General features: G+C 40.7%; 1 protein-coding gene across 5 annotated transcripts in view; it reads right to left on the reverse strand.

The window, feature by feature from the left end:
- Window positions 1-27,135, reverse strand: part of LDLRAD4 (low density lipoprotein receptor class A domain containing 4) — a 289,122-nt gene that overhangs the window by 205,427 nt on the left and 56,560 nt on the right. For 4 of the 5 annotated variants that reach the window (XM_088675304.1, XM_088675305.1, XM_035124991.3 and 1 more), the window contains exon 2: window positions 15,792-15,882. The gene's annotated coding sequence lies outside the window, so the exon portion shown is untranslated. Of the gene's footprint in view, window positions 1-15,791; window positions 15,883-17,481; window positions 17,631-27,135 lie in introns of all 5 variants that reach the window. The other variant, XM_088675306.1, reaches the window with a different exon arrangement.

The following is a 27,135-nucleotide window of genomic DNA, read 5'->3' on the forward strand; positions in this document are numbered from 1 at the left end:
ATACATAGAACCTGAAACAGCTGTGGTGCACTTAGCTGCACCAGAGCTCTTTCAGTCACCAAGCAAAGAGAAAATACTTGGGGTTAATAGAAACTCCACTGGGCTAAGTAAAAAAATAAATAAATAAAATAAAAATCACCTCTGTGAAGGCAGATTTATTAACTGGAACATCTGTCTAGAGAGACAAAAATAGGAAGCTAAAGCTAGAAACAGATAAGAAAAGTGCAAGATCCTTTAATGAAACAAGAGTCTTTGCTCCTTAATCACCTTCTCCCCCAACACCATATCAGTCCTTCCTGCTCTAGGTGATAGCACATCCTTCTTTGAAATGAAGTATCATTAAGCTCCAGTCTATCAAGCTGCAGCTTTGCTCCAAAGAGCACCCTACTTAAAATCAACAATTGCAATGGAAATACCAGGTCTGTTGAACTTTTGCTGGGAAAGCGATTAATCTCACAGTGACATTTTGGAGGTCTTGACAAAGCCACATTTCCAAACAAGATAAACCCCATCTCCCAACACTCTATATTGGAATAAGGAACCAAGCACAAGTGCTCGAGACAGCAGGGAATTACCAATGGCATGCTAATTACCAGCCTGGTCCAGAAATAGCTGAATGCCACAGCCTCATTTTGGCTTGCATTGCTTTCTGCAGTGCCGTATTGAATGCCCCTGAAAAGCAAAAATACTGGAACCCCTGGGTTGAAGGGTTCAATGTCAACTGAATTATGTATCCATTCACTTCTAGTGGATAGAAAGTTGGACTAGGACTTGGGAGGCCAGGGTTCAAATCCGCATTTAGCCATGAAGTTTACTGGGTAGCCTTGAGCCAGTCACTGTTTCTCAGCCTAGCCTACCTCACAGGGTTGTTGTGAGGATAAAATGGGAAACGGATAACCATGTTTCCACCTTGAGCTCTTTGTAGTAAAGCTGGGATATAAATGCAGTAATAATAAAAATTAACCAAGATGAATGATGATGGCAGTTGTAGTCCAAAAGATTTATGTAATTCATATACTGTAATTACATTATGTTGTAATTATGTCATTCCACCCCATTTGTTTCAATGCAGAGGAAATACAACACAATTGGAGGGAAATGTAATCAATTTTGTATCACTTGCAGACTGAAAGAAGCAGCGACAGCAAATACAGTATGAGCAGATTGATTTTTGTTTCAGATGAGATGAACAAGTGAACACCAACAATTTCTGCTCCTTTTTCTGTTTTCATCGGAATTCTCCAGCATCCTTAGGTATCAGTCCAATAGCATGGTCAGCTTCAGAGATTCCAAAACGGTTCTTATTTCTGCTTAGAGATCTTTTAGGGCTTATTCATACTTACTTTTCCTCTGCTCTTTCCAGGCATGGTCTGCACTTTAAAGCTTCATGTCTGAATGCCCCTTTTCCCTTGCTCCAGAGCTTTCCCCATGAAAACCCACTCTCTAAATCTCAATAGGAGCAATGGCAATCTGTGAAAAACCCAAATTGGCGTAAGCTTTGATTGAGTGCTAAAGAGCGGGACAGACCCGTGCCGGAAAAGAGTGGGGCAAAATTTAAGTGTGGATAAGGCCTTATAATTCTTTTAGGATTAGAAAACTTCCTCCCAATTACTACATTGTCATAATTTACAGAAAGGGGAACAGTTTGATTTTCAGCACAGCTAGAAAAGACAAACCTGCCCTTGAGGCCCAGCTTGCCTCATGAATTTTTATCCCAAGTGTGGAAACAAAACCAGATGTAATGGTTGGAAGCAGAGAAAACTAACAACTCAGCATGCTTCCCAGAAAGTCTGGGAAGACTATGAAAAAATGTAGAATCATCAGTATCTCCAAACACTGCACAAAAAAGGAGCACATAGCCCATGTACACTGTTCAATCAATGCACCTTTGATAAATGAGCTGAATTATTAGTTTTCAAGATAAACTAGCTGTTCCTTCACAGACCTTCTTCATACTTAAATTCATTTCGCACAAGTGAGCAGCCTCTACAATCATGATTCCTCCACAACCGTCCCTGGGCAGAAGAATCGCATAGAGAGTAATATTGCTGGTCTTCCATTGACATATTCCCATTGCAATTTTCTTATCATGGGTGCCATTTGGTCCCCTAAATGACATAAATCACAGTGGGTATGCATCTATTGGTTAGATGTTCACTTCTCTCTGTAATCTTTGTATCCAGGGGCCGTTGGACAATATTATCTGTGTGACCCAGTCCATTGATAGATTTTGCAAAGTTCACTGAGCGATAAAAAATGTTGATTCAGACTTATTTGTGGCATGTCTACTAAGGCAAAGGACTTTAAGAGAATACTGGGAAAACAAGTACAGTACATTGACTGAATTACCCCTATTCACTCCATTAAGAGGTTTCCAAGACATGAAAGGTAAAGCTAAAGGACCCCTGGACAGTTAAGTCCAGTCAAAGGCGACCATGGGGTTGCAGAGCTCATCTCGCTTTCAAGCGAGGGAGCTGGAGTTTGTCCACATACAGCTTTCCGGGTCATGTGGCCAGCATGACTAAACTGCTTCTGCCGCAATGGCACACCGTGATGGAAACCAGAGCGCACGGAAACGCTGTTTACCTTCCTGCCGCAGTGGTATCTATTTATCTACTTGCATTGGCATGCTTTCAAACTGCTAGGTTGGCAGGAGCTGGGACAGAGCAACGGGAACCCAACGGCAAGCCCAAGGCGCTCAGTGGTTTAGACCACAGCGCCATCCGAGACATGAGTTACATTTAAGAAAACTAATATCACCCTTTCCCCAATATATCATATTTCTCCATAAGCTCAGCCAATCTGCTTGTAAGTACAGTTTCTATTAATTTGCCTAGAATGGCAGTCAGAGTCTGGTCCAGATCCAACACAGCATATTGCATCCATGGAATGGCTTTTGGAATGATTACAAAGAACCACACAAATGAAAACATTTTGTCCTAATGTGTTACCTGTGCAATTTGTTTGAAGACAATTCTAGGAACATGGTCCCAGATACCTATTCAAGCAAGCTAGAAGGTTCATATCTGAACAAGTTGCAAGAATCATAAGTGGACCATTTAGATATGCTATTTTTACATATAGAAGGATAATGAATCTACATAATGAATGTTATTCAACCCAATGAACTAAAATGAGAAGATGCAATTTGGCCAAGATCCAAAGAACCACATAACTAGTTACACTTGTCTAAAGAAGCGTTGTGATTCTGTTTTTTGAACAGCAGTTCATCCAAAGTCACATGCAAACCCCTTTTGAAGAAAAGGGGGGGGGGTCTTTCAAAAGCAGTTTGTGATATGGCAGGAGGATCTCATTCATTCTTTGGGGGGTGGGTAATGTCCAATGTTACTGCTGCTGTTTGGAAGCTGGAGGAAGGTCAGAACGCCTACAAGAATGCTCACTATGTTATGTGTCATCAATTCAATCTGCTGTAGTCCTTTATTTTGATTAAACACGCATGTATATGATGGACAAAGTTACCATGTTCTTAAACAACCTCACACTCCTACAACTTTGTGTTCCTGCATTCAATACCAATTCAGTTATTGAGAGATAAACAGTTTATCTTTATGGAACATTCCTTCCCGCCCCCCCCCCGCCCCCTTTCATTGGAAGTATTGAAAAATATGAATTTTTGGATTGCAATACAGACCTCAATTCTCATATACTATGTCTTTGGGATCTCTGATTTTTGAAAAAAAAATTAGTACAGTATTGCGTATTCTGTCATTATTATAACATATATACAAACTGATATTTGGGAGGAAATGCTTCCTTTTCCAATCTGATCTTATTTTATTTGTATTTGTATTCTACATTTCTAACAGCAATACTGAGCTGAAAGCAGCTAGCAGCAGCAGCATTAAAAATTAACATTACAATCAATATAATTATATCAGTAACAGTTTGAGCAAATAGCAGAGTCAACACATTCTGGTAAATAAAATTCACAGGTATTCCAGCAATCTGGGCACTGGCAATCCCAAAGACTAGTTACTGTAATGTACCGTGTGTGAGGCTACCCTTGAGACTGGTCCAAAAGCTGCAGCTAGGGCAGAATGCAGCAGCCAGGCTACCGACTGAATCTTATTGTCAGCCTATATACTTTCAAGTCTCAAAATATACACCCTTTTGTAGTTGAGCATGGCATTCAGGACAGAGTACATTCTAGAGTTTCAGCAATCTGACATGTGAATGACTTTAAAATTCTCAGATGTTGCAGAAGAATAATTGAAGTCAATAAAACAAAAAGCTAGATGAACATTTGGCTCTTGTGAGTTCTTGCTGTTTATTCTACCAATCTGTTCTAAAACTTTTTCCATTGACATTTCAGGTTGTGACAAAAATGGCACACTGCTGGTTGTCTTTCCAAAAGCTTTTCTACTGACGATGGAAATTAAACTTCCATCACTTAAGGTCTTTCCAGAAAAAAATCTGTCACCGTTAGCATTCCTTTTACAGTTCAGTGGGGCAATGGCCCTAACTTTGGCCAGCTTCCATTTTTCTCTGCATTTCAAATGTCTGTTAACTCTCTGGTTTAACAATTGCTTGACCCTCTTCAAGGAAAGTGTCTGAATTAAAAGGTACAGTCCTACTTAAATTCAAGTGGTCACCTCCAGACGTGTTTTTAATGATCCACTTCATTTTAAGAGTCTCCATGCTCTCATATGTAATTCACCCCAATCTGCCAGTAGTTGCACTCAGGTTCCAACCTCTATTTCCTTGCCTGATAAACAACTAAGTGAAGTTTCATGTGTTACAATTGCTGTGAGAAACACTTTAGCTGTGAGGTCCTGCAAGATTCCATCTTATTCCTCATGCTCTTTAACATCTGTGTATATTTGCTGAGCAAGATCATCTGAGGGTTCAGAGGAAGGTGTCATTAGTATTCTAAGGACACTCAACTTTACTTCTCTTCATCACTGGAAGCAGGTGAAGCTATGCAGGTGATAAATTTGTATGTACACTCTGTGATGGTCTTGATGAGTCCCAATAATTTGAAAATGAATCTCAACAAGAGAGAAAAACTATGGTTCTTTGGTCTTGGAAATTGTGCTTGGTAGATAAAGTTACCCTCATGGGCACTATTTAATAGATGCTCACGACATTTACATCTACTGCAACTACACAGATGGAGGCCTAGGGCAACTATACCACTTAACACTGCCATTTCTATGTAGCATACAGTGATGTCACAAAAGAAACACAAAAGATAAAATTAACCATAAAATAAAAAAAGCTTACTGAAAAATGCCAGCTTTTTAAAAAGGGTTTTCACTTTTCACCAGAGAATGGTTCTTTCTACCTATGGGCAATAACACCTTTACCAGAGTGCATCTCAGCTCTTTAAAAATCTCTAACATGCGCCCAGGACAGATGGTTCTAGAATCTCCTGGAGGAAAAGGAGGGTTCTAGAATGGTTCTAGAATCTCCTGGAGGAAAAGGAGGGGCATCAACTCATATTCCAAAAGTATTCTTTCAGAATTCTAGAAGTTTACTGAGAGCTACTATTTCCAGCACCCTTAACAAACTATAGTTTCCAGGATTCTTTGGGAGGGGGAATGTACTTTAAAGTATGGTGTGTGCACAGCCCAAGGTGGAGGACCACCTCTCCAATGAATGCCAAAGAACAATGACCAGGACTACAGCACAGGGTAACTGTGCCTGTTCCATCTCCATGATAATAATGAATCAGACATGTCAATGTTGCTGTCTCGATATTGTACCACAGTGTGAAAGCAACACAGAACATTAGCAGATGCTACATATCATTGAAAAGAGTAATTCATGCATCTGGTAAGGGGGGGGGGACACGGGTGAATCAAAATGTTGTAGAAATTACCACTTTTGAGGACAAGGCAGACTATTGTGTTGGTATCTGAATTGCTTCTCAGTAATCTGTTCTCATCATGTACTAACAATATATACATGAACAGCTTGCTTGTAAGATTCATCCTCCCACACTCTTAAGACCACTCATTAAAGTTTATAATCTATGGAGAAAAGTATGAAGTCTTAAAAAGAAGTGAGGCACTCGTAGTTACTAAGAGAAATTCTCTCTCTCCCAACTGATTGAGCAATGGAATTAGTGAAACCATGTTATAACTGAAGAGAAAGGCAGAAAGGCAGCATAGAAAATTTAAATAAACATGATTTGTTTGTATATACTAAGGCATCCACTTAAGGATCAGTACTTTACCAGTAGGAAGGCAACTTGACATACTAATTGGTTATACCTATTGTTCCAACTTCCAGAACCTTTTTGTCCTGCATCATAATCCTGAACACATTAAGTTGGAAGCAAGCAGTGGTGATTACAATTTGGAACTATGTGGTTGAAATCAGCCAGTTTGCATGGGTGGAAAGCTTCAGGAATTGAAACACGGCTTTGGTCTGCTTCAATCCAGCTGGGGGAAATTTGAATGTGGAAGTAGGCTTCCAGTGTACATCCTTAGCTGAATTGGGTATTGTACATGCAAATAGGCACTACACACAGGTTTTCCTAATCCAGCAGCCAGGGTTGCATATGCAAAAGCTCTGCTTAAAATGCCTAAAAGCAACATGCAGGGGGGCAAGTGAATTCAGTCTCTGCTTCTTCCTTGCTAAAAAGCTAATTTTCAGTCATTTAGATGCCCAATAATTTTATTATTTATTTATTTTGAATTGGTATATCCTGCCTATGCACCACTCAGAGTGGCTATCAAGAATTCAAAGCAACCATAAAATACAATGTTATATATAAAGTGCAGCAGTGAGTCTATAAGAAAAGCATTGGATAGAAACCTGCCTAGCCAATAAAACTTCTGCCTAAACTAAAAGGTTTTCGTTATACAGTAAAGCACCACTGGGGAATCAAAGAGTTCCATAAATTGGGTGAAGCCACAAAGGTGGTCTTTCCCCTAGCCCTTAACAGCCAAGCCTGCACCATCAAGAAGACAAAGAGACAAGCTTCTGTCAAATCTTTTAGAGTAGGAAGGCTGGTAGGAAGAAGGCAGCCCCTGAGGTTTCCTGGACCTATGCTACGGTATTTATAAAGGTCATCCTCAGTGTTGGCCTGGAGACAAATCTCTGAATGCCCCAATTAAATCGGGACATCCTATTTTGGGAGGTCATGTTTTCCAGAGCACGGTTCCCGAAATATATGTTTTTGGGCACTATGGCCAGAAAGATGTTTTGGGGCACAATCTTGCAAGGGTCACATCACATGACTTGTGCAGGAGTGTGTCCCAAAAGATGTGTGCCTAAGTTTTCTGGGCAATATGTTGGAGAGTATGCAAATCAGCCTGCGTCTTGGACACTGGGATAACTAAGTTGTTCATAATCTTAAATACTATTTCTAAGAAACAAACATGTATCTGAAGAATAAACTAAACTGTGTGTGTTTTTTAGGTAATTATAATTACTTGAGCCATCCAGTGTTGAAAACTGTAAAAGGTATCTTATAAGTTACCACATGACAGTCTAAATTCTGCAGGTTGTGCCTCCGGCACAGGGCCTGTCAGCTTATCTGCCCTAGGTCATCCATGTCCCTGAAAAACATTGTTTCTGGCTTGACAAACTGTGCAGTTCAAGGCCTCAAGCCATTGTACATGCAAGCTGAAAAGCACACACAGAAAATGTGTGCCTTTTGCATCAGGGGTTGTGATTAAATTCTCCATCAAGTTCTTAATTAGTGGCAACTGAGCACATGTTGCAGTGCAAAGACACCGTCATAGTGCACAGTATTCATAGTTGCAGCAAAAAGTTTAAAACTGGGAGGGCAACGAATGCATTTTAAAATTACATTATAAAAGGTCTTTTTTAAAAAAAGTCATACATATTGTTTTTGAATCTGTTATGTCTGATAAAAATGCACAGTGAGGAACAGAAAGAAGCTTGGTTAGTTGTTTTGCACATTCCTTGAGAGGAACCGGTATATTTTAAAAGCAGCCACTCTTGTTTTTCTGTTTAAATGTACATGGTTATTTTGTATAGCATTTTTTGATACGTATTTCCAGGACAACTGACATAAAAATAAAATTGAAATAAAATTGGGCATCCAGAGGTTTGGTCTATATTTGTGCATATACTGTACCTCTGAAATTTCTGAAAATTGTTGTAATCCTTTTGCCTTCTTTTTATTCATATTGTTCTCTCTCTCTCTCTCTCTCTCTCTCTCTCTCTCACACACACACACACACACAGTCAAACAGCACTGAAGTGTAAAATGTGCTTTCGCCAAGGTCAGTTTCTTGTGATTACTTGCCTGTGGCAACTGATGCCAGTCGCAACAGACTGAGTCTCAGCAGTCCCCAAAGTCACATTGGTGCTTATACAGAGGGCATCTAGTAGGTTATAGCCACTGTTGTCAGAAGTATCTGCAGTGCTGCTAAATTTCAGCACGCATGTTTAACTCTTTGTAACTTAAAAAAACAGTTTGAAATCAATCCACCCAAGATAAGAGTTTCCGATTTGTTTATGGAGGAAGTATGTTTTATTTATTTACTTTCAATACCCAGTTTTGTTGGGGGGGGGGGTTGGTTTATTAAAAAAGATATCTGAATGATTTGCAAGTAAAATATTAAAACCACCTAATACAAAAATACATGAAATAAAAAGGTAAAACTTGCATACAAAGCTAAAGCGCAGGTAATGTGTTCATGTAAATAAATATACTGAAAATAACTAAATATCTGCCTATAATTGGTTTGAATGTATTTTTAAAAACACAGGCATGAAGTAATTCCACAGTGAATTAAGTATCTGGAAATAATTCTGACAAACTCTATTTCTCTGCTCCATGAGATAAATTGCTGCTGGTAGGCAAAAGGAGCTGCAGTAAAAATGAACAGACTACCAAACTTATTTTACTGTTTTAAATGTTACCCATATCAAACCCAGATAAATTAATCAAGGCCCTGCAACATATAATATCTAGCCTCCTCCTGACATTAAAAAAAAAACCCTCCACATTAAGGCCAAATGAAGGTAGAAGCTATTAGATTACTAGATTTGCAACATTTGTCATATTTGGGTTGACATTGAGCAGGAAACTCCTGCTAGGTGAAAGAGAAAACTTGAATCATGGCAGCATTCTGGATTCCCTAGAAACCTTTTCAGCCAGAGGACCACATTGCCCCACTGCAACCTCAAGAGACTGCAATGTACCGTGAGTATGGTCAAAATACGGGTGTTGCCAAAGTTGCCACAGACATTCTACCGTAACTCCCTCCCTCTCTTTCTTTCTCTCTCTCTCTCACACAAATTCACAACACGCAAAGAGGTTTGCACGATCATGTAGATCGTGTATATGGCAGGCACATTCAACTGGAGGCAGCTTCCCTTGCCTTTCCTGATGGCAGCGAAGAGGGAAGACCTTGGGAACTGCTGCCTCAAGGCCCTTAGAAGTAGCAGCTTCCAGCAAAGTCAATTTTTCTTTCCTGGCATATTGCTTCAATGTGGTCCATGGGATTTCTCCTGTGGTTAGTAATAGAAGCTCTGCTTCCATAGAATTTATCACTGGTACTCAGGTTATCATCAGAAACTTCCAATGATATCTGAGTGCTGCTGATCATCGCTTAGTGATCTGGAAGCAGCAGCTCCATTGGAACTGTATGAAAAGCCCCATAGAATGCCTTGAAACAAGGCAATGTGAGGATGATTTTTTTTCACCTGCTGCTCTAACACACTGTATACACAAAGTGGACCAATACATAAACAAAAAATAAAAAGGGCACCACTGTCACCAAATTTTGGGAGTCTTCCAGGGCTATTTAAAATTGATTGGTGGCCACCCCTTTCCTAGAATCCAGCTAATAGAAAGCAGGAAAGAGATGCGGGTCAAAATCAGAAGGGAATAGGTATAGAGGAATGTTTGACTATATGAATCTTGGTCTAATACAGCTAGATACTTTTTATGTTCTTACAACAATAAAAAGGTAAAAAGGTAAAGGACCCTGGATAGTTAAGTCCAGTCAAAGGCGACTATAGGGTTGCGGCAAGCAAGCAAAGATGTTTATTCGGCTTTACGCCCATCATAAAACACAACAAAACAAAACAAATAAAATAAAACAGTGGATTCATACAAGCCACAAATAATATAACAGGGTTGCGGCACTCATCTCGGTTTCAGGCCGAGGGAGCCGGCGTTTGTCCACAGACAGTTTTCCGGTTCATGTGGCTAAACCGCTACTGGCGCATGGAGGACTGTGACGAGTGCCAGAGCACACGGTAATGCTGTTTACCTTCCCACCAAAGCGGTACTTATTTATCTACTTGCACTGGCACGCTTTCAAACTGCTAGGTTGGCAGGAGCTGGGACAGAGCAACGGGAGCTCACCCCATCACGGGGACTCGAACTGCTGACCTTCTGATCAGCAATCCCAAGAGGCTCAGTGGTTTAGACCATGGCACCACCCGCAATACTGCATATTCAGGATCAGGAGTGCCAGCTTAGCCCCAGAGCCATGGGTGCCATGCAGCGTGCATGGCCATGATGGCACCAAAATTTGTGGGTGCCCAGCCCCTTCATGGGGATTTTTGTGTGTGCTCAGGCACCCAGGGAGTTCGCACCTATGTTCAGGATAACTTATGCTGTGACTTAACTGAGAACAGTCCAGATATTCCTATTCTCTGCTTCCTTTTCTTAATCAGTTATTGATTCATAGGAAGAACTGTCATCCCATGTCTGGCAAGTTTACTCAAGAGCCTTTGATGAGAGGGACTTTGTCAAATGCTTTTTGAAAGCCTTAGTTCAAACAGAAATTATTTTGATTTGTGGAGATCCACTATTGTCCTTTGCCTTGTATAGTTTGCAGACTATGAAGTTTGCTTTGCTTATACACACTTCCAAATTATGGCATAGGAAATGCTAGCAAAATGTCCTGATTGTTGTCTAGATTTACTATATTTTATTAAATGAAATGATTAGTCACAAATTTACTAATTGCTGTTCAGCACAATTACAAAAAAAATAAAATTGAGATTCATCTTATTAAGCAACAAAGCCCCAGATAATTCAGTACTGAATTCCTGATAACTTGTTTTGGAAGTACCCAATGTAACTGCATTGTGCTACACACATAAAAAAATACATTGCAGGAGCAAAATTAAAGTGACATCCATACTGGTCATTAATTTATCCCCTGACTATAGGTAGATTAAGCTTTTGTGACAGGTCTCCCTGTTTTATAGGATATTGGTCGACTTTTTCATCCCTAACAGCAATTATTTATGAATCATACTCTTACATGCCCCCCTCATTGCAGCACTTACAGCATATCATGACTCATCAGCAATTTTCCCCTGGCATGATTTGAAGGGCGGGAAGAAAATGCCAACCTGCCATTAAAGTACACCAGATAGTCTTTCAAGCATGACTTCTAATTATTATTTTCCCCTTCTTCTTTGATGACTTGAGGAATGGCTTACTCATCCACATTAAGGCAACTTTTCATTCTTCATTAAAACATTATGAAAATTGAGATTTCAGTTGAATGCTATCAGAAGTGGAGAAGTTAGCTGCTTGTCTGAAGTGTGTGCTGCATGTGTGTAACACTCGAGAACCTCATTTACTGATCTGTTGAGCTGCATGATGAACTTTCAGCTTCTTGAAGCGAAAAATGACACCTCTCCAAGAAAAACCAAAAGCAGGTTTTGAAAGGGCATGTTGTTGAGATCTCTGCACAAACACAATAAGAGGTAGCAAAAGATACAGCAGGACTGAACTGTGCTTTAGAAAAGGGTGTCTTCCTAACTTACACTTTTTTATTTCCTTATGTGGACAATATTTTCTTGTAGATACACATGCTGGCACAAACACAGGTCTGGTATGGATGTAATACAAAGCTATAGTTTAGGTTGGTATTACATACATAAGTCTCATGCTTGTGTGCTACCACCTTGTACTGCTTTGACTGTTTAAAGTGGTACAATACTGCTTTAAAATGTAGAGTACAGATGGGGGTCACAGTTTAGTGCTACATCTGTAGTATGCCACAGAGTCACCTCTGCATATCCTGTGGGGAATACATTTCCAATATTCAGCACAATCTGCATACTATTATGCCACTAGCTTGCTATGTGAAATGGAAACAGCTACCATATACTAAAACTCAGCAGAGGTAAGAATGGAAAAGTATCCTACTGTAGCAGAGGAGCCAATTAGACTTGGACCCCAACTTTATAAAAATATAAAGTTGCAGAATGATCAATGCCAACATATATAAATGCAATTAGATTAAAAACAACAACAACCCACTATTCTTTTATAGTCAAAAAGTACTTGGCTACATAATACTGAATATTTTTTTAAAAAATGACAGATATGGAATGAATATAAACCACCCACATTTAACTTTGCAGGTTGTGCTTGAAACTCATTTCATCTCCTGTATGAAGTATGTACAATGGCCCATACAGGGATCTTGGCATTATTAGCGTCATGCTCTAACCAACTGTGCTAACCAGCCCCTTAGTCTCCTGTAGAAGTAGCATTTTTAAGAGTGTATGTTGCACTCCCTTTATCCTTAACTTCCACAGCACATGTTAGCCGCCCACTGACAAATTATTAGACTATATATTTGTATCCAAATTGGATGCGGCATGAATTTTACTCAGAGGGGTGAGGAAAATATAGATGAGATAGCGTTTTATTTATGTGGCTAACCAAATAATTTACTAGACAGCCATTCCCAAATATTTAACTAAAGAGACCTACAGATTTCTGATTATGTTTAGAAAGCCATGGATCTTCCCCACTCTTCTTTCATTAGTCCCTTGTGTTGCTTTGATTGACTCCCAATAATCCTATTATTTGCCACATGGGAAACATTTTTCTAATATAAAAATGAAAGGAAGGTAGCATTTGATATGGTGTGGTTACTTTCTCATTCAATGGCATGCTGCTATCTTGGGTAGCAATCATTTTTAAGTAAAACTAAAACAAACGCTGTATCTCGTTCTTTCTCCTGCTCAAATCCCTTATTTCCACTCTGTTGAGATCATCCGACTATGCTCATAGTGATCTAATCTGTTACATAACCAAAACACACAGAGGCAAAGTCTGCAGTCCACTCAGCGCTGGAAGCTATTGGGACTTCAAAGGGAGGATCTGTATGCAAGACAGCTGCAGAACCAAGCTTTTAATAATGAAAGGATATGCTAAGAAAAATAACAGTAAGATGCTGCTTCTTAGGAAGAACTGCCCGAAAGCTTAAAGTGTTATTTTTTAACAAAATTAAGGATGTTCAGAGACAGAAGAGATGATGTATTTTCAAGAAATATGTTGGAAACATCCCTAGAGTTTATTCTCCCCAACCCATCCTTTGAAATGAGTAGAATATTGTCTGCTTTATTGAAAATGAGGTTTGGGATTTGGTTTGATTTGTTTTTTTCTGTTTTAAGTTGGAGACTGTGGGTTGTATTCAGCTAAGTGCTTCTCAGAGTATACCCACTGAAATTAATGAATCTAAGTTAATCATGTTTACTTGCTTTAATGGGTCTACTCTGAGAAGGACTAACACTGAATACCACCCAGTATCCTTGGGAAACTGCTATTATTAAGATGAATATATTTTGGATTATAAGACTGTTTTGGAGGGAACACACTATCTTGACCCATTTCAGTCAATTCAGGCCTGGGTTTGGGACAGAATCAGCCTCGGTATGAAGAGGGGTTGCAGTGTGAGTGGCAATCACTGCCCCTGCATGAATAGAAGAGCAACCTGGGATTCAAGCCAATGGCAGCATGTGCTTGCCAGGAAAGGTCTGTGGGCTGCACTGGAATCTTCTATCCCCCAAATTAGGACTGGGATCAGGATAAGGAAATTATTTTCAGTCTTGTAGTGCCAGTGCAACTCTGCAGTTCAGGGATCCTAGTTCAAGAATGTGACACGGGCCTTGATTTACTTTTCCTGGATGACCTCTTTAGTGGTTCTGTGGTTCTCAGAATTCTTGTGTGCTCAGTACCAAATTTGGTGCTTCTCTTGTGTTCCCTATACCATACTGGCTCTGCCATTGATTTAAAGAGCACTGGAGGCTTATGGTGCCTTCATAATATCTACTTTACTTATAAAAACAGAGCAAAAGAAGGAAAAGACAGTTCTGCAAGCAGACAGCACAACCCGCATCAGATTCTACAGTGCAACTTCTGCAGTTCCACAAACCTGCACCCTAATTTCCAGCTATACCTGAAGTAGAAAACTCTTAGCTCTCTCATTGTCTCCAAATCTGAATGGTAAAACACCTTTTAACTGTTTTTCTCTAATTTCTAGCAAAGCTTGGGGGTGTTGCACTGTTACCTTCCCCAAACTCTGACTGCATCACATTCTGAGACAGAGAAAGAAAGAGAGAGATAAAAAGAAAGAAAGAAAGAAAGAAAGAAAGAAAGAAAGAAAGAAAGAAAGAAAGAAAGAAAGAAAGAGTCCCCTGGGTACCAGGGGAGCATTTCCTGATCATCCTGGACTATTAACCAGGAATTAACCTGCTGGTCAGCCAGCAAGCCTCACACGATATGGCAGCAGTGGAGAACCCAGGCCTGCTGGGCCATTTAGGCCAAATCACACTCACCTGATGGTCAGGTCAAGCTGTGCTTAGCAATCAAGCACAAACAACCAGCTGAAGATCAGCCAACTGTCAATGCTTTGTGGCATAGCTGCCAAGTTTTCCCTTTTCTCGCGAGGAAGCCTATTCAGCATAAGGTAAAATCCCTTTAAAAAAGGGATAACTTGGCAGCTATGCTTTGTGGCCTGTGCCTTCACCCACACCATTTCAGAAAGTGTGGGTAAAGACAAGTCACCTAGTGTGAGGTAAGCGGACCCTCCCATTGGTCAGATTTCACCCACAGTGGGTGGGAAAGATCTGGCCAGCTACCCAGATCAACTTATCCTCCCCTGCTATGTAGTATAGATAAAAATAACATGAGACAGGCAATACCCCCAACATGTTGGATGAGTCAGTGACGTCCCTTGCATGCTTTATGACAGGAGTGGTGAACCTTTGACCATTCAGATGTTGTTGAACTACAATGCCCATCTGCCCTAGCAAGCATAGAGAATTGCCTGGCCACCTTTTGGACTTTATTTACCATATAAAAATGTATGGTTTGACTTGTGTTCCCATTGTCCTTGGCTGATGTTGGGGATGAGAAGGAATCATTGATACATATGATACAGACTTCGCTGTTTCGGCAGAAATGTCTGAGAAAACACAATTGTGTCAGCTTTTCTAGGAGCCATGAAACCTTTTGTCTCTTTTGTAGGCAGAGAAGACATTTCTGCAAACAGCTGGCTCCTCTCCTAAGTGCTGCACCTCTTAGTTATTCATATCCAGAGGAATGCAGGCAAGGAAATATATGCCTTTTTTGAATCACAATCTCTAAGAGGAGGCTGTGTCCAGCAAAGTGTCTAGCCTGTCTACAAAATGAAAATCTTTTCTATTGCCTAAAAAATGAAAGAGGCAGCATGTGCATATTGATTGGTCAGTTTAATTTTTAATTTCAGTTTTCATTGCAAGAATCTTTATTATCATTCTAATAGCCACATTTTAAAATATTTGCAAACCATTTCAAACTATTGATCTTGAAGTGTTTTGGGAGAATTGAAATCTGTCTGGTGTCCCCCAACCTTCCCCCTACATTACATTCATCAGCCCCAGTCAGCACAGTAGTCCAAAACATTTTGATGGCACCAAGGTGGGTAAGAGTGCTGGAGTAGATGGGGAAAACAATCAAGAATGACAGGGCTGCTCAAAAGAAAAGTCTCTGTATCAGGTGGGAGGTGGACTGTGGAGACACCACACACAGCTCTACTTACCAAGGCAGACATTGGAGAATCACAGGATCCCTTTGAAACCAGTTCAAGTGGGTATGAGCACTCTGGAACCAAGCATGTGATGGCAAATATTCTGGGAAGGAAACACAAAGAAGAAATCTCAGAGTACAGCCACCAATATTCCCAAACTCTTGATCAACTACTGCAGTGATCAGAAGAGCAATTATTATGCATTTTCAAGACAACTCAGAAGCTGGACACCCTTTAGAAGGACTTTCTACACAGGAGGACTCTGTTCCATAAAACATCACTCCAATAGTCATAAAAAGGTTAACACTTTCTCACTATTGGTGAAGTTTTTAAGGATGGAATTCAGCATTGTGCTAATACAATCGTTCCATCAGCATTTCTGCTTCCCAGATGGAACAATCTGCCTCACCTCCACGTGCTGTTCTGGGACTTCTCCCAACCCCCAAGGGATGATTTGGGGGAGGGTATGAGAGGCAGAGAGGAAGGAAGGAAGGAAGGCACTGTTGCACTAGCAGGTGTCATTGTGCTGGCTCCTGCCAGTGCAACGATTTAGTTGAATTGGAACCTAAATATGAGGTTTTATGACTATAAAATTTACATTTAAAAAAACCCCAACGTATTAGTATTTTTAAAAAACAAAAAACAAAACTGGATTTTTAATGGATTACCACTGTTTAGTCATTGGCTTTGTTGGTTTCTATTGTTAGCCAGCAAAATATTGTATTTCACCATTTTTTTTGTATGTATTATGCAAATAAATGCAATATAAATGTGGTTGTAGAGGGGGTGTTTATAAACCTGATGGTTTGTGACAGAGAAAATGAGACCTGAATACTTCACTTTTAAAATGTAATCAGAATCCTGAAGAGAAGCAGGTACCTTTCCTAAGCAAAGTTTCAACCAAGTGAACACTTCTAATCATCAGTGGCTTTTCAAATATGCCATTTTCATTTTAGTTGAAAGAACAAGTGCTGACTTTGCTCGATGTTCTTTAGTCTAGGATGTTGCTCAAAACAACCAGAACTCGTATGTTCACAAATTCTTGTGTACAACCATATCAGTTCAACTCTATTGCTGTCTCATTCCTAGGCAATTTGTAAGTGAACTCATCACATCTTTGCTTCAGATTCCATTAGGGTTGTGTGTCTGTCTCTCTTTACACTCAGGCCTTGCCAGTATGTAGGATTAAACGACTTTCCAAGGTTGAATAAGCCACCATCTGTCTGTTTTGCATGGTGCTGTTTGCCATCCGGGAGGCTTGTCCCTCAGAGCGTGTTCCTACCATATGTCACCCTCAAGTGATCAGCCATGCCAAGACATTTGAGGGGGGGGGGGGGAATGACTAAATCTAGCTGGAAAACCCTCTCTAGAATTCCAGAGGAGGTTCTCCGAGGCTGTGTTTGTCAAACTGTTCAATCCTTCCTAACCTCCTGCGATAGCCATCTGCCAGGAACTTTAGAGATATGTTGTCCAAAAGCAGAAACCCATTCTGTTTGGGTGATGTAACAATATGCCATTTGCTAGCTACAGCTCATGCAACTTTAGCTGTTTTAAAAGGCAAAACCCAGCAAATGCAAAACTGAACAGAGTTTAGAATGCCATATGAGGTGCTGTCGGCTGCAGCCAATGGGGTCCCCCGGAGCATCGAGGTGCCGGAGACCTGTGAGTGTCTCTGGGGGTAGAAGGTTCCATTCCTGCTAACCTCTGGCCGGGCACCCCAGGGTGCAAAGCAGCTTTTCCCTGCCCAGCCTCCTTTTGCACAAGGGCGGCCTCCACGACAGCAGATACGTGACCTGGACCGTTCCTTCTTCTGCCAGGGCAGGAGCAAGAAGGAGCCTCCCCTTTTGCATCCTATGAAACAGAATTTTATGTATGACAAGCAAAAATGAACAGCACCATGAGCGAAGAGCCTGATGTGTTATCTGTAGTTAATCAGCTGAGGGACCTTGCAGCTTATCCCCTAAACCAGGGGTCACCAAACTTTTTCAGCAGGGGGCCGGTCCACTGTCCCTCAGACCTTGTGGGGGGCCGGCCTATATTTTTTTGGGGGGGGAAATATGACTGAATTCCTATGCCCCACAAATAACCCAGAGATGCATTTTAAATAAAAGGACACATTCTACTCATGTAAAAACATGCTGATTCCCGGACTGTCCGCGGGCCGGATTGAAAAGGCGATTGGGCCGCATCTGGCCCCCGGGCCTTAGTTTGGGGACCCCTGCCCTAAACAGAAGAACAATTGTCCAGGATCAGGGATGTCTACCAGGCCTTATTTTATTTTTGGATCATCCCAATCCCCCAGTTGTCCAATCAACAAAGGAAAACAAATGGAACTCCAATCAATTAAAAAAAAGTGTTGCCAAAGCAATTCCAAACAAATAATCAGTGAGTGGTAACCAATAATCTCTGTCCACCAACAGACCTGAAATCAACCAGCATAATGGAGGAAGCACACAATTTTTTAGGAATTCCACTACCCTGCAGCCCCACACCGTAAGTTTTCTCTGGAGAATTGGTGCCTCCTCTTACAATAATCAAACAAAGGATACAAAAACTGATCTCCAAACTTTTAAAGATAGACTTTATGATTTGGGGATAATCTGTCAACAACAACAAAAATATGACTCATCATACTACTCAACACACAGAAAGCTGGTCATGAATAATTGCTCTTAGTTTTAACTCCCTCATTTATGTTGTACATAAGTTGCTGTTTGAACATGTAGCATGAAATTTCTACACCTCATGATAGGCAGTCATATTTCTAAATCAGAATTGTCTTATTAAGATTTATCCTAGTGATAATGAAATCAGTTCCAAAAAAGGTGTTCCATGGTAACTTTCCTGGCTAACACTTTAGATTCCCTCCCCCTCTCCAAACCTATAATAATAATAATAATAATAATAATAATAATAATAATAATAATAATGTCACATTAGATGGGGAACTGTGTATTCCCAAAGAGCTTCACAATAAGGCAATTTTGCTCAATCTGGAATCTATTCTCATCAATATAATAGTCAACTGATGCACCCTACCTATACAGGTCAATTTTGCTGGATTTTGAATTTCACCATTTATCAAAGCAGCTATCTTACAGTATGGCATTTATAAGAATATCGAGAGACATAATACTAAAGTGTCTGGGCTCAAAATGAAATGGATGAATACTGACAGTATATTTTTAGAATAGTGAGTCCAATTTAGAAGTATTCTTGCGGCACTTGGTCCAAATCTAGATCCTTCTCCAGGCTCAAGGTTCTTATTGGCACTTTGTATTACCTAATCCTTTTTAGTTACAGGTAGGCAGCCGTGTTGGTCTGACGTAGTCGAAACTGAAGAAGTGTGCATGTACACGAAAGCTCATACCAATGACAAACTTAGTTGGTCTCTAAGGTGCTGCTGGAAGGAATTTTTTTATTTTGTTTCGACTATTCCCTTTTGCTTACAAGCTGCTGTAGTTGCTTCTAAAGCTGTGGTGCCTTTTTCCAGCAAGCAATGGAAGAGTGGGCCTGTGAAGGCCAGGCTTTCTCTTTTTTCCATTTGCAGAGCAGCATGTGAAGGGTGCAGTCTCTCACTACCCAAATTCCCCTGAAGCACAGCAGAAACACACCCCATGTGCTTTCTCCTTTGATGTGCCTTGTCAACATGAAATCACCTTCCAAGGCCGGGCCAATATTGTTTAGACCACTTTTGTTGTTGATGGCCGTCTTGTGGTCCCTGTTGAAAAGGCAGTACCTCATCTGTTGAGTCTTCCTTTGCCTTCTACCATATTTCCCAGATGTTCCTTTTAAAAAAATCTGCCTATATATACTCCTGCAGGATTGTTCTTGTGGAATAATTTCCATGGAGCAGTTCCATCCTATGTGATGTTTACCGTAAATCTTCCTTGCAGCCAGCAGATTTCTGTACAAACTTGCCTAGGGGTAGCCTTGTCCTATTTTCCTCTTAGATGGCTTTGGCATTTACAAAGCTTGAGAGATCATGCTTCTGAATTTTCCAGTCTGAAGAGCTCAAGCCAAAACAGCAGGGAGGACAGCAAACCTGCTCTTTGTTTGGCTTAAGGCAGCTGGTTCTGCTTTTCCTTTGACCTGGAGCAATGGCATCATTCCTGCGATTTGATGTGAAAGTAGTAGAGGCAAAAGAGAAGGCACACTTTTCAGCAGAGGAGTGTAATCTTGGTTGCTTTGAAAGTACAGCATCAAACCTCAAAAATGCTGGTCTTTGTGCTTGCCCTCGTCTCTGATACAAATTCATATTCAGTTTAAAGTTTTAAAGACTCTGTTGGGGTTTATATATATATAAAATGACATATGGGTATCCTATTAGTTGGTGATATGGGTTATTTTATTCTAATTTTTCGTAACAGCAAGGTTTTCCATACAGTTTTAGAGAATAGTTAATGACCTTGCTGCTGCATAAAATTTATGTTGCAGTACAGTTGTATGAAGCTTTGTATGAATTTGATTCCAAGTTGAAATGCCCATCTTGACACCCTGCTAAATCAACTTGCCTGACTACATCTCTGCTGAGTAATATGATGGCCACCACAGTTAACCTGTAAGCCAACCTGAAAACTGGTGCTTCTCTATGAAGTCCAACTGGAAAACATTTAGGCATATTGGAATAACATAAACATTTTAATAAATATAAGGCATGACCTGTGGAGCACAACCTTTCCTAGAAATTTAAATTAATGCTGCAAACCAAGTTTGAATAAGAGTTACAAACCTTGATAAAAGTGTTAACCACTGTGCAGATAAAACTCTAGGCCAGAGTTAAAAATTAAAAAGAGGAGAGTGAGGGTAGCATGGGAATCTATGATGCACTTCCAATCTACTTAATTAAGCATGGTTAAGAGAGCAGAGACTTCTCTGTGCCAAAGCTTACCTTACAAATGTATAGTTCTAAACATGAGAACCACTCTCTACCACGAATCAGTTCATGAGCTTGGATGTTGTTGGATAATGACTCTTATCATCCCTCACCATTTTTTAAAATGTATGTTTTTTTTATTAAATTTAAAAGATTTCTTACCTACTCTTCATTGAACAACCATTTTAGAGTGAGTCATGTACAATTAAAACCACTTCAAATTCACAATGCTGTTACAAAAAGCAAGGCGGGTAAGTCAAAAGCAGTGAAATAAAAATGTAAGTATTTCCACTAGACGCCGGGGCTAATAACCAGGTCTTCTGCTGGGATCTAAAAGGGTAGGCACCAACTATGCCACAGTCACAACTGGTCATGCTGGCTGGGACAAAGGTAAACTAGAGTCCAACAATGTCAGGAGTGCCATGGTTTCCCCATCCCTGTTTTAAGCCAAACTACATCTGAGGAGGCTCTGTTCAGTGGAGCACTCCTAACATCTATTGCATCCATGCTGTTAGTTGTTCCAGTTTCCTTGCCAGCTCCAATTTCACACTCCACACTGAAACCTGTTTCTCTCACCATCACATCTAGACAGTGAGCCTTGGCTTGCAAGGCGGAGTGAGGTATGCTTAGAATTCAGATGGTCTATAACTATGCCTCCATCCCCAAATGCATGAGGCTATCTTGATGATTCAGTCATCTGAGGAAAAAGTACTCTCTACTGGTAGGAAGCTGCCTCACACAGGGTCAGACTATTGATCCACCAAATCAGTATTGTCTGCACTGAGTGGCCGAGGCTCTCCAGTTTTAGACAGGAATCTTTCCAACCACTAGCAGGAGATGCGAGGGGATGAACCGGCGACCTTCTGGATACAAATCATGTGGTTTTTCCACTGTGGTCTCGAGTCAGACCGCTCCCAAGTCAACCTGCATGTGTAGTGAAGAAATGATGTGTCAAAGAAACAATTCAGGGCCCAATACTGTCTTCTGCAATTCTGGAGTATAATGTTGGCCAATGCTAGACTACAGAGCACAATTTTGCTTGCTATTGTTTTAGCTGTGGGAACTATCCACTTGCATGCCTTTTATCAGCCTGCATAACTAAGGTGAAGACTAGCCTGTAAGGCAAGAATATACCTATTCTTATTAATATATTCCTGGAGGTCAAGGCGAGTAATATCAGTAGAAAATTATAGCAGGGGCTAGGAGATCGTTGATATTAACGGAAAGTAGAATTGCATATCTGTTGAAAATGGTAATTTATGGACTAATGCTCATATAGCAGAGGTGGAGAAACAATGAAAGCTGCACAGGAAAGAGAAAATGTAGAGGCCAGGCAGAATTCCACTTCAAGATAGAATGGAGATGTGAGACAGCACAGCTAGATAAGACTAGGGAAATGTCACAAGCACAGTGAGAAACAGAAGGGAACCGCAGAGAAGATGGATCGGTAAAAAGCAGTAGACCTTTCATGTTACAACACAGAATCCACACAAGTACATCATCACTAATGAATATGAGCCAAGAGACCACCATGGGGCTATTTTAAAATTCTTGGCAAGCCCCTACAGAGGAGGGTCATTTAAAGAGCTTGGCTCCAGGTTCTTTCATTGCTGCGTAAAGAGAACCGCAAGTCCGAATTGTAATTGATGGAGCGGCATGAAATAGGCTATCAAAACAATACCTGTTTTGTTGGTAAAAAGAAATATTTTAACATACTTTTTTTGCAGTCAGTGAGGAATGAATGCTGCAGTGACGAGCATGTGCAATAGTGCACCTACGACATCAAACCAGACACAAGCCAAAACAAGAACTGAGACATCTTTTTCCCCATGTAGCTCCAATCTGTAATGGCAAGCAGCTAAACAACATGCTCTCCAGCCAGATGGCTTAAATAAAAAGAACACTTTTTGTTAATTAGGAAATAAATGAATCTGCTGTTAATACAACATGTTACCAATGCAGGAGACCAGTTTAGATTGGGGGGCACTTGGTCTTTCCAAGCAAGAGCACCGGCAACAGCTTCCACAGGGCAGTAGCTGGCTTTTGTAAAACGACATCAACCTCTGCCAGTACCCACTGAAACACTATTTTCTAACAGAAAAACAAAATAAAAGCAGGGTGAATATTGTGTACAGGTAGTTGCATGGAATGGAACCCATGTGGACTCATTTAGCCTGGAAAATATGCACATCACATTCTGTTTTAAGTATTTTATTTTCATGTGATCTTTATTTTTGCAACAAGATCTATGGACTACAATCCAAATCCTTAAGCTAATTCTCTCCCACTTCCTTTGCACATGGCCTTTCCTTTTTCCCCCTCCAAGGAGAGGAACACACGAGTAGCCACTTAGTTAGCATGTCACCACAAGCCATCTAAATACAATTTAGGGTAACATGGTAACCACATGGTAAGAAACCAAGGATTCTTAATAGCCAACTTCCATATAGTTGGAAGTTCATCTAGCCCAACCCTTTGCAGATGCAGGAAGTTGGACCTGTTTCCTATGCATTAGAATTGTTGTTGTTGTTGTTTAGTCGTTTAGTCATGTCCGACTCTTCGTGACCCCATGGACCAGAGCACACCAGGCACTCCAGTCTTCCACTGCCTCCCACCGTTTGGTCAGACTCATGTTGGTGGCTTCGAGAACACTGTCCAACCATCTCGTCCTCTATCGTCCCCTTCTCCTTGTGCCCTCAATCTTTCCCAACATCAGAATAGCTGTGTGTAATAATACCGTGTTTTAAAAAGCAATACCGTTGTGTTTATAAATAACAGGAAGAGGTTAAATGGGGCCATAACTGCGTGAAGCTGTAGAGACATCAGAAATAGGCCTGTTACCAGATGTTTTTGGCCTACAACTCCCATGATCCCTAGCTAGCAGGACCAGTGGTCAGGGATGATGGCAACTGTAGTCTCAAAACAGCTGGAGGGCCAAGTTTGAGGAAGCCACCCTTATACAGTAGACTAGAGGATTCAAAAGGTGAAGCTTTAGAGGCCATTTAAGAATGTTCTATTTGCCCCCATTAGTTTAGAAAGCCCAATGAACAGGCAGATCTAGAGGTATATAAGGGAAAACACAGCCCTTTCCAGGGGTGGTATGGTCTAGTGCAGCGTTTCTCAACTGCTGTTCCGCGGCACACTAGTGTGCCGCGAGACACTGGCTGGTGTGCCGCGACGTGCGGTGACGAGAAGGTCGATTTGCATTGTCACACTAACCCGCCGGAAAGCAATATTTCTCCTCCTCTTTCCCAAAGCTCAGTGCAAACGAGCCTGGCGGCCGCCAATAAGCAGCACTGACGCCAATAAGCAGCACTTTTCATCTTTAATCAAAGTCAAAGTCAAAATCCGTTTATTGTGAGGACCATGCCTGTACACAAATATCAACACAACAATAATTAAAAATATTAAAATCCATTTCATAATATCCCAACAAAACCTTCATCCCACAAAACACGAAGAGAAGGAAAACAAGCAACAAGTTAAACAGACGATGAAGGGGTCTTTACATTGTCATCTATAAATCTTTCCCTGGCTTTCATGGCCTTCATCACAAAAACCGCTACCGCATGGGTAATACGTGGGTTTGCATCAACCAACAAAAATTTTACTCTGTCTTCAGGATTGATTATGGAGTTGGGTATAATTTGCAGCATTGCGTCTCTAAAGCCCGAATAAATGGGGCAATAGAGGAGGTAATGTATAAGATCCTCTTTAATTTTCATAAGGCAAGGGCATAGACGACGTTCTACTGGGGTTTTTGTGAATCTACCGGTCAAATATGCAGTTGGCAATGTTTGAAACCGCACCATAGTAAAAGCTCTCCGAAGGGTGGGATCAGTGATCTCCACCAAGTAGTTGGCACAGATTTTGACTGCTTTTACTCGGGGAAACCAGTAGGAAAACCCAGAATTTTTTATCTTTGTGGTGTCCAAAAAGGCGTCTTTTTCAAAGATCCATTCCTGAACTTTATCAGGGCTCCACAGTTTGAGAGTATTAAACTCAGATAGATTGTATCTGGATAGAATATCTAATAGGTTTTGACGCCAAGTAGTATTATGTTGTAAAGATACAAAAGCTTGTTTAGCCAATAAGGTGTTCGAGGTATCTGCGAGGTTGGTGAAAAAACGCAGAAATCTTAAGTGGGCCCTGGCAGACACAGAAGGTAATCCTACTTCCACTCTTAGGAAAGCTGCCGGAGTACTCTGAGGGAGGCCTAGAATTCTTCTGAGATAAAATTTTTGGAAGATTTCAAGCCATTCTAGCAGCTTCTGATTCCATCCCCAGAGTTCTACCCCATATAACATCTGGGGAATCACTTTACCAACAAAAGCTTTTAGTGCCGGGATCACCAGTTGCCCTCCCCTTGACTAAAAAAAGCTGAGCAGAGCACCGATTGTCCTACGTGTTAGAAGGGTCGCGGCCTTGAAGTGGGCAAGCCAGCTAGATGTAGCTTGGAAGGTGATACCAAGATATTTAAAGAGAGGACACTGTTCAATTATGCGTTCGTCTAAAGACCATCTAAATGTGTGGCGAGCTCTAGTAAACACCACAATTTTTGTTTTGTCATAGTTTATCTTTAGAGAGTTTTTGTGGCTTTTGTAGACCTTACATCTGCTTTTGACTCAATTTGTAGGGACAAATTATGGCAAAAACTATATCAAACAGATATTGATAGACGACTTCTCAAAATACTTAGAGAGTTACATACAGATACCACAGTTAAAATCAGAACTGGGTTGTCAGGCAACTATACTGACCCACTGCCACTGGGGAAAGGGGTTAAACAGGGTTGTTTGTTAGCGCCATTCCTCTTTAACTTTTATATAAATGACGTTGTTCAGCATATGGCGAAGTACAAGTCATCAGCTCCTGCTCTGGAAGGCAAACACCTGAATATATTGCTATATGCTGATGACATGGCTGTCATGGCACTTACTCGAAGGGGTCTACACAGCATGCTGGAGGGGCTCACAGCTTATTGTTCCCAAAACTCTCATCTTTAATCAATTATTTTATTCTTCTGTTGGAAGCCGCCCAAAGTGGCTGGGTAAACCCAGCCAGATGGGCGGGGTATAAATAATAAATTATTATTATTATTACTATTATAAGTTTATTTATAGCACTGTCTGAGGAAGGATTGGTAGCCAGATCTGCCATAGTTTGGGGTGTCAACTGGTGGGAAATACAACCAACAACTGGTGGGAAATAAAACCATGGTGGCCCTGTGCTGGGATAAGAATGGTATTGCTCCACATTTTTAAAGTAGAGAATCCTTCTTCCCACAGGCTGCAACTGACTTTGCAATTAAGGACAGTGCTGGGCAGAAGGGACGCTATGTGACAAAGGACACAGTTAATGAAGAGTCAGCAGGTAGAACCACCTAATTTTTCTGCTGAAGTGGAACAGGAAGGTCACTTGGGGACTCTAGCCAATCAGAACTCCTCTTCAGGTGCCCCCCTCCCCAAGGAAAGGTGCAGATATTTCCCTGGAAAAGTTAATTCATCTACTGGTAGAAGCTGCTTGCTGGAGGAAGCCTCACTGTTACTTTCCCAGGGTTGATGAATAGCTAAATAAGGATTGTGCACTTGCATTTGATATGGTAAAAATTATCATTTTTTACACTTAGTGGGGTCCATATATGAAGGTTGTTGCTATGGGAGGAAGTTTGACTTAAACCATTCTAGCTCCGACTGATCAAACTAAGCTTAAACCACTGCTGTTTTCTCCAGTTTCCTTGGCAATAGTGCCGTGTTCATTGCCTGAAGCAAAGCCAAAAGAGACACATATTTCTGGAGTACGTGCTGAGTTCCAGTTAAACCAAGCTTTTTGTTAAAGACTACAACTGGCTGACCACATCTTCATACAGCTATTAATTCCCATTCTGACTAGCCGCCACTGCAAGGAATAGCTGCATCAGCAACCGTCAGACCAAGCGTTAGCAGTGTGAGCATCCAAATCTGAAACTCTCACGCAGGCCTGTCTAATGCTCACTGGACGGCCTTGGGCAAATCACAAGTCTAAACAATGTTAGGAGTGTTATGACAATAATTAAATAAGATTTGTTAGGCACTTCGTACCCTGGAAATACTATAGATATGTCAACGTGTCATCTCATTTCATGAGGGCAAAAGCTATCTTCCTTCTATCCCAAAGAGCTTTAATTTTAAAACATAGAAATTCCATCTTCCCCTGGATCATTCCAGATATGGCTTTAATTGCAACAGAGTTATGGAAACCAAGAATGAAGGGAAACTCTGAATAGGTATTCTTGACTGAGTACTTCCACACTCCATCCTGAACACTCATTTTTATTTTATTGGCATGTATGAATTTGAAACTATTACATTTATTCATTGGACAACTAAGGATGTCCAGCTTATTAGCAATTCAAGACATGAAAATGTAGTTTTCAGATTTTTTTTATTCTTTCACACACTTATACAAATGTTACAGGCATAAGAGTTTTAGGGGTCAATG

The sequence above is a fragment of the Zootoca vivipara genome, chromosome 8 (genome assembly GCF_965207765.1).
Source record: "Zootoca vivipara chromosome 8, rZooViv2.hap1.1, whole genome shotgun sequence".
Lineage (NCBI taxonomy): Eukaryota > Metazoa > Chordata > Lepidosauria > Squamata > Lacertidae > Zootoca > Zootoca vivipara.